The sequence below is a fragment of the Acartia tonsa genome, chromosome 15, assembly GCF_053477335.1.
Source record: "Acartia tonsa isolate MP-2025a chromosome 15, ASM5347733v1, whole genome shotgun sequence".
Classification (NCBI taxonomy): domain Eukaryota; kingdom Metazoa; phylum Arthropoda; class Copepoda; order Calanoida; family Acartiidae; genus Acartia; species Acartia tonsa.
Window position 1 is genome coordinate 4,666,286 of NC_137274.1, and position 6,592 is coordinate 4,672,877.

At 35.3% G+C, this 6,592-nt stretch overlaps 12 non-coding genes and 2 pseudogenes across 12 annotated transcripts; 11 read left to right on the top strand and 3 right to left on the bottom strand.

Moving 5' to 3' along the window:
- The first annotated feature begins 1,403 nt into the window (after positions 1-1,403).
- LOC145307870 (5S ribosomal RNA) lies at positions 1,404-1,519 on the top strand (annotated as a pseudogene).
- Positions 1,520-1,591: 72 nt separating this feature from the next.
- Positions 1,592-1,710, top strand: LOC145307833 (5S ribosomal RNA). Its single transcript, XR_013875701.1, has one exon. It is a non-coding gene; the product is annotated as a 5S ribosomal RNA (ribosomal RNA).
- A 72-nt stretch (positions 1,711-1,782) lies between these two features.
- LOC145307754 (5S ribosomal RNA) lies at positions 1,783-1,901 on the top strand. The gene has a single exon (XR_013875623.1). It is a non-coding gene; the product is annotated as a 5S ribosomal RNA (ribosomal RNA).
- A 129-nt stretch (positions 1,902-2,030) lies between these two features.
- LOC145307824 (5S ribosomal RNA) lies at positions 2,031-2,149 on the top strand. Its single transcript, XR_013875693.1, has one exon. It is a non-coding gene; the product is annotated as a 5S ribosomal RNA (ribosomal RNA).
- A 61-nt stretch (positions 2,150-2,210) lies between these two features.
- Positions 2,211-2,328, top strand: LOC145307856 (5S ribosomal RNA; annotated as a pseudogene).
- A 179-nt stretch (positions 2,329-2,507) lies between these two features.
- On the top strand, positions 2,508-2,626 carry LOC145307788 (5S ribosomal RNA). Its single transcript, XR_013875657.1, has one exon. It is a non-coding gene; the product is annotated as a 5S ribosomal RNA (ribosomal RNA).
- Positions 2,627-2,823: 197 nt separating this feature from the next.
- LOC145307820 (5S ribosomal RNA) lies at positions 2,824-2,942 on the top strand. Its single transcript, XR_013875689.1, has one exon. It is a non-coding gene; the product is annotated as a 5S ribosomal RNA (ribosomal RNA).
- A 1,986-nt stretch (positions 2,943-4,928) lies between these two features.
- TRNAA-CGC (transfer RNA alanine (anticodon CGC)) lies at positions 4,929-5,001 on the bottom strand. The gene has a single exon. It is a non-coding gene; the product is annotated as a tRNA-Ala (tRNA).
- A 141-nt stretch (positions 5,002-5,142) lies between these two features.
- Positions 5,143-5,214, top strand: TRNAW-CCA (transfer RNA tryptophan (anticodon CCA)). Its single transcript has one exon. It is a non-coding gene; the product is annotated as a tRNA-Trp (tRNA).
- A 69-nt stretch (positions 5,215-5,283) lies between these two features.
- Positions 5,284-5,390, top strand: LOC145308193 (U6 spliceosomal RNA). Its single transcript, XR_013876037.1, has one exon. It is a non-coding gene; the product is annotated as a U6 spliceosomal RNA (small nuclear RNA).
- A 93-nt stretch (positions 5,391-5,483) lies between these two features.
- TRNAA-UGC (transfer RNA alanine (anticodon UGC)) lies at positions 5,484-5,555 on the bottom strand. Its single transcript has one exon. It is a non-coding gene; the product is annotated as a tRNA-Ala (tRNA).
- Positions 5,556-5,702: 147 nt separating this feature from the next.
- TRNAT-UGU (transfer RNA threonine (anticodon UGU)) lies at positions 5,703-5,774 on the top strand. Its single transcript has one exon. It is a non-coding gene; the product is annotated as a tRNA-Thr (tRNA).
- A 128-nt stretch (positions 5,775-5,902) lies between these two features.
- TRNAL-UAG (transfer RNA leucine (anticodon UAG)) lies at positions 5,903-5,982 on the top strand. The gene has a single exon. It is a non-coding gene; the product is annotated as a tRNA-Leu (tRNA).
- Positions 5,983-6,472: 490 nt separating this feature from the next.
- Positions 6,473-6,562, bottom strand: TRNAI-UAU (transfer RNA isoleucine (anticodon UAU)). The gene is given in 2 exon segments: positions 6,473-6,508; positions 6,525-6,562. It is a non-coding gene; the product is annotated as a tRNA-Ile (tRNA).
- Positions 6,563-6,592: the final 30 nt, after the last annotated feature.

Below are 6,592 nucleotides of genomic sequence, written 5' to 3' on the forward strand. Positions count from 1 at the left end.
ATTTTATATTTGAAATATCAAAACATAAGTTTCAGCGGCCGCAGCTGTACTTGGCAGCTGCCAGCCGCCGCAGTCGGCGGTCGGCGGGAAAACGGCGGCGGATCTTTATGAAATTTTAATACATTATGTAGACATGTAAGAAAAGCTTAAGTTTCAAATTTGAAGTCTCTAAGTCAAAAATTGCGGCCACAGGAGCATTTTAAAGATTTCTGGAGACCTGGAGGATCAGGACCTGCAGGATCATACCTGGAACCTGAAATTGACTTGAACACCTGTATTTGATATGAGGATGTACTACTAGAGGATATTTTAGTATTTTGGTAAGATAAAATGCTTTGTTTAAATCAAAAACAAATTTTTGTTCTTTACCTGGATGACCCTGCCAGGTTTGCTGGCATCCTGTGCCCGCCAGGATGGAGATATTCAAAAAATTCCAACTCTCAGTTATGTGTCATACCCATACTTAAAAAGTCAAGCAGTTTGGGCTCTTTATCTTACACACACAGAAAATGAGATAGAAAAAACCGGATGGGGGGGCGTTCAACGCCCCCCCCCCCCGACCGTTAAGGGTTAAAGCACAGGCATGTTGCATATCAAAATGACCGCAATGAAATGCTGATTACAAATCTGAAAACCGTTTTAAAAAATATTAATTCAGTATGAAATAATTATCAAATAACCTACCAAAATTAACAATTTTGACTAAATCAGCTGTTTTTAGATAATTGAACTAGGATCAATATTTTTAAAAATGCTTTTCAGATTCGTTTTTGCAATGTGGTCATTTTAAATGCAATATGGCTGTGTTTGAAATAATTTAAATTTTTTGATTTATAAGGGAAAGACACTTTTTATACCCCCCGCGCGGCGGCAGCCATAACAGGCAAGTCACTTTTGAAACTTTAATGGGGCTTTCGATACTAAATATGAATGTCACAACTTATGATAAAGTAAAATCTTAACATAAACGCAAATTGATTCTGCCTACTGATTTTATGAAACATTAGTAATATATTAGAAAATATTTTGTTTGATTTTTTTGCTAGTTTTACTTATAAAGTATTTTGAAATATAAAAGAAATTAATTAAAATTTTTTGCTTCATGTATTTTTTTGTATTTAAAATAATGCTGTAAACTCTTGTTGGGGTTTTAAAACTATAACATACTTAATGACCATACAGTCAAAAACCTTGCCGAAACTTAATCGCTGGGGAGAAAAAAGTGGCGATCTGTTAAACTATTTTCTAAAAATTTTTGTATAAGTTACCTATTTGATAAAGAATTTCCAAAATTAATCGTTGTGGGGAGAAGGGGGGGGGAGTAAAAAATTTTCTCCAAGAACCCTATTTGATAATAATTACCAAACTTAATTGTTAACCTATTATCTCAGTTCCTATTAAAGGTAGAAGGCTACATGTTGAAAGCACCAGTTCTCGTCCGATCACTGAAGTTAAACAACATTAGGACAAGTTAGTACTTGGATGAGTGACCGCCTGGGAATACTTGGTGTCGTAGGCTTAACATTTTTGGAATTTTAACCCAAACCTAACTAAACCTAACACAAGTTTGAAAAGTATTTTTTAATTTAATGTCTACGGCCATACCATGTTGAAAGCACCAGTTCTCGTCAGATCACTAAAGTTAAGCAACATTGGGCCAAGTTAGTACTTGGATGGGTGACCGCCTGGGAATACTTTGTGTCATAAACCTAACATTTTTGGAATTTTGACCCAAACCTAACTGAACCTCACACAAGTTTGAAAAGTATTTTGTAATTCAATGTCTACGACCATCCCATGTTGAAAGCACCAGTTCTCGTCCGATCACTGAAGTTAAGCAACATTGGGCAAAGTTAGTACTTGGATGGGTGACCGCCTGGGAATACTTGGTGTCGTAGGCAAAAACTGTCACATTTTTTTATATACCAAGATTACCAAGACCTAGCACTGGTTGCGTTAAAAAAATACGCATGTTTTTCTGTGCTGTGTCATTTTGCATTTAATATTTGCAACATTTTCAATATATAAACGTCTACGGCCATACCATGTTGAAAACACCAGTTCGAATCCGATCACTGAAGTTAAGCAACATTGAACCAAGTTAGTACTTGGATGGGTGACCGCCTGGGAATACTTGGTGTCGTAGGCCTAACATTTTTGGAATTTTGACCCAAACCTAACCGAAAATTGAAAGTATTTTTTAATTCAATGTCTACGGCCATACCATGTTGAAACACCAGTTCTCGTCCGATCACTGAAGTTAAGCAACATTGGACCAAGTTAGTACTTGGATGGGTGACCGCCTGGGAATACTTAATGTCGTATAAATATTGCCTCTGATCTTTCTTTTTCATTTTAATTTTGCAATATGAAGATATAAAATGTCGTATTTGCATTATAAATTTTTAAAATTTGTTGTATAATTAGGATATGGTTACAATTTTTTAAAAATTGTCTTACAAAGAAATAAAACAAATACCTTTACGCCACAGTTTCCATCGATAAACGTCTACGGCCATACCATGATGAAAGCACCAGTTCTCGTCCAATCACTGAAGTTAAGCAACATTGGGCCAAGTTAGTACTTGGATGGGTGACCACCTGGGAAAACTTGGTGTCGTAGGCTTAACATTTTTCAAATAAATATTGCCTCTGATCTTTCTTTTTCATTTTATTTTGCAATATGAAGATATTAAATGTCGTATTTGTATTATAAATTTTTAAAATTTGTTGTATAATTAGGATTTGGTTACAGTTTTTTAAAAAATTTTCTTACAAAGAAATAATACAAATACCTTTACGCCACAGTTTCCATCGATAAACGTCTACAGCCATACCATGTTAAAAGCACCAGTTCTCGTCCGATCACTGAAGTTAAGCAACATTGGGCCAAGTTAGTACTTGGATGGGTGACCACCTGGGAAAACTTGGTGTCATAGGCTTAACATTTTTCAAATAAATATTGCCTCTGATTCTTTCTTTTTCATTTTAATTTTGCAATATGAAGATATTAAATGTCGTATTTGTATTATAAATTGTTAAAATTTGTTGTATATTAGGATTTGGTTACAATTTTTTTAAAATTTTCTTACAAAGAAATAATACAAATACCTTTAAAATTTATTTGATCATGATTTAGCAAGAATGCATAGTTATTTAGAAGTTAAATGTCGTCTTCATAGTAATCCCAGGCGGTCACTTACATACAAAAACGAAAGAAAATGTGAAGTGAAAAAATGGAAAACAACCAACACTACAAGAAACACCGTAATAGGTTTCAACTACATGAATTTTGTTGATTGGTGAGTTGTCTGTAACCCTCACAAGAATGTGAATGACTAAGACCCTTCAAATAATATCTCATACACACCTCTTGTTGAAGTGAATCAAGCAATATTAGCTTGGTCAGAATAGGTATATAGCAAAATACAACTTTGTCATAGTATATATGTTATTATTAAAAACAAACTCTGACCATTAAAGAAAAATATTTCTGGTATTTACCCCACCAAATAATGGTTGTGATGTTTACTTTAGTAGGAAGTCTTCTATTAAAACAAATGCAACACAATGTTTACTTTGGTAAAAAGTCTCCTATTAAAAAAAATGAATCACCTAGCGGCCAAATTATTAACCACATATTACATATTAAAATTAAAAAATGCTTATGACAAGTTATGGGATAAATTTCACCCTGAAAGAAAAGCATATGACAACACACCTCTTTATATTAGCTTGGTTAAAGTACATAGTAAATAATTGAAACAGTTATTACCTTATAATCTATTTTTCCAAGTCAGTACTTGGATGGGTGACTACCTGGGAATACTTGGTGTCATAGGCAAATCAAACTCTGACCATTGAAGTAAAATATTTCTGATGTTTACCCCCCCAATAATGTAGGTTAAGAAGCTTACTTCAGTAGGAAATCTTTTATTAAAATAAACACAACACCTAGCGGCCAATTTATTAACTACATATAACATATTAAATGTAAAAAGTGCTCATGACAAGTTATGGGATAAGTTTGACCCTGAAAGAAAAGCAAAACACTTCCTAATGAAATACCAAGCAATGATAGCTTGGTTATAGTATATGGTAAATATTTTAAAAATTACCTTATAATCTCTTACTCATGAAACACAACAATTAAGGATCCTCTCCAGGAGCAATATATGTATAAACCTACCTTTTCTTACATTAAAACGAGCCGATGGATTAAAATACACCCTTAAAAATTTTATCTGATATCACACCTCTCAATGAAGTATTCCAAGCAAGTTTAGCTTGGTCAGATTAGACAAACAACAGTTACATTTTATACTACTATTAATTTTGTTATTAGAAACTAATGCTGACCATAGAAGGAAAATACCCACCCTCCCCCTACTATAGACTATAGGTTGCGAGATTTTTTGTTAATATGTAAATATTTCTATCAAAATTCATCAGTCACCGTAGCTTAGTGGTAAGGACGGTGTAAAACCTACGGAAATGTCGTAGGTTCAAATCCCCGTGGGTAGGTTATGAAACATGTTAGCGTGAGCCGCATATCGGCCGTTAATGATGTTGATTAGCCCACACCATGTGGGTGTGTGTAGGTTACGAGACATTGTTAACGTGAGCCGCATATCGGCCGTTAATAATGTTGAATACCTTACATACTGTGTGCATGTGTATGTGTGTGTGTATGTGTGTGTGAATGATGCCTTACCCCTCTATGCAATGGATTGTTGAGAATTAAGGAAATTTTACAACAAACATGAAAAATTGGGGTTAAATTTAAGTAATGTAAGAAATAATTAAGGCTCTTCGGTCTTTATAATGATGATGATTCTCGCTTCGGGTGCGAGAGGTCCCGGGTTCAACTCCCGGTCAAGCCCATGGTTTTGCCCAATACTTTTGAAAATTGAAAAGAAAAAAAAATTTGGAGTCGTCGGGATTTGAACCCGAGACCTTCTAAATGCGAATCAGACGCTCTACCAGCTGAGCTACGACCCCTGGTCTTCGTCATAGGGGCCGGACGAAAGCAGCGCCTTTTTTCTATTGGTCGCTTGCATTGTATAGTGGATAGAAAAAAAGAAATAAAAAGACTTTCCTTTAGTTTCGCCTGAATTCAAAGTTGCAGCAATTCAAACATCTGACTCTGTGGCGCAACGGTAGCGCATCTGACTCCAGATCAGAAGGCTGCGTGTTCAAATCACGTCAGGGTCAACAGAATTGTTTTTGCAATTTGTGTAACAAATGCTGATCTTTATAGACAACTAAATTCTATTCTCAAATGTACTTGCTTCGGCAGTACATATACTAAAATTGGAACGATACAGAGAAGATTAGCATGGCCCCTGCGCAAGGATGACACGCAAAATCGTGAAGCGTTCCACATTTTTGTGTCCGCATAACCCCATACAAATATTTTCTCACTAAAGTACTCATTTTGAACAAAAGACAACTTCAAAGAAATAACAAAAATCATTGATAATTGGAGATGCCGGGGATCGAACCCGGGGCCTCATACATGCAAAGCATGCGCTCTACCACTGAGCTACATCCCCCTGTTGAATGCATGAGCTGACTAATACTCAAGTGAATCCTTTAGCAATTTCAAAGTCTTTAACACAAGGTGCAAACCGGAATAGCTTAGGTTAGGTTAGGTTAGGCTAGGTTAGGCTAGGTTTAAATTGTGCCACATGCACAGGCAAGCCTCTATAGCTCAGTGGCAGAGCACTGGTCTTGTAAACCAGGGGTCGAGAGTTCAATCCTCTCTGGAGGCAGTTAATTTTGTGAAATCACTCACTGGAAAAGCAAATTTTTTTTAGATGTTTGATGCTTTTACACAGTAAGGCTGAAAAAAAAAACTTAAGAAACAATTTTTCTTATTCGCACAACTGCCAGCACAACAGGCAGTTTGGCCGAGTGGTCTAAGGCGCTGGTTTTAGGCACCAGTCCGCAAGGGCGTGGGTTCGAATCCCACAGCTGTCAAAAATTTATTTTAGTAATAACTCGGTTACTATGAATTACAATTACAATTTAGTATCCTTCTGCCTTTCTAGATCAGATAAGATTCATCATAAACAATGAAATCAAAAGTTTCAAAGATTTTTACAAAACACATTGGAGGATTTTTCATGGCATAATTTAAATCACAAATCTTTGTACATTTATATGGTTATTCAGTCAAATTTTATTGAATTTGTTATTAACTTGATAGATTTAAAACAGTAGTAAAAAGAAAATGCCAATCTATCTATATTCTTTAACAAACTTTTTTCCTTGATTGATTGTTGGTTAGTAAAGCATAGTTACAAAAAATTTTGAAATCGAACCACAGTACCTGTATTTGATATTATGAGGTACTGCTAGAGAATATTTTAGTATTTTGGTAAGATAAAATGCTTTGTTTAAGTAAAAAAAAAATATTTTTGCTCATTTCGTGGAAGACCCTGCCAGGTTTAAGGGTTGAAAAAGTGCTTGCTCTAGGTGAGGCTCGAACTCACAACCCCGGCATAACTTGTTGTACTGTCTATAAGTACCGTGCGCTAACCGATTGCGCCACTAGAGCAGCTTACTTTCAATCTCCATATTTGCTACT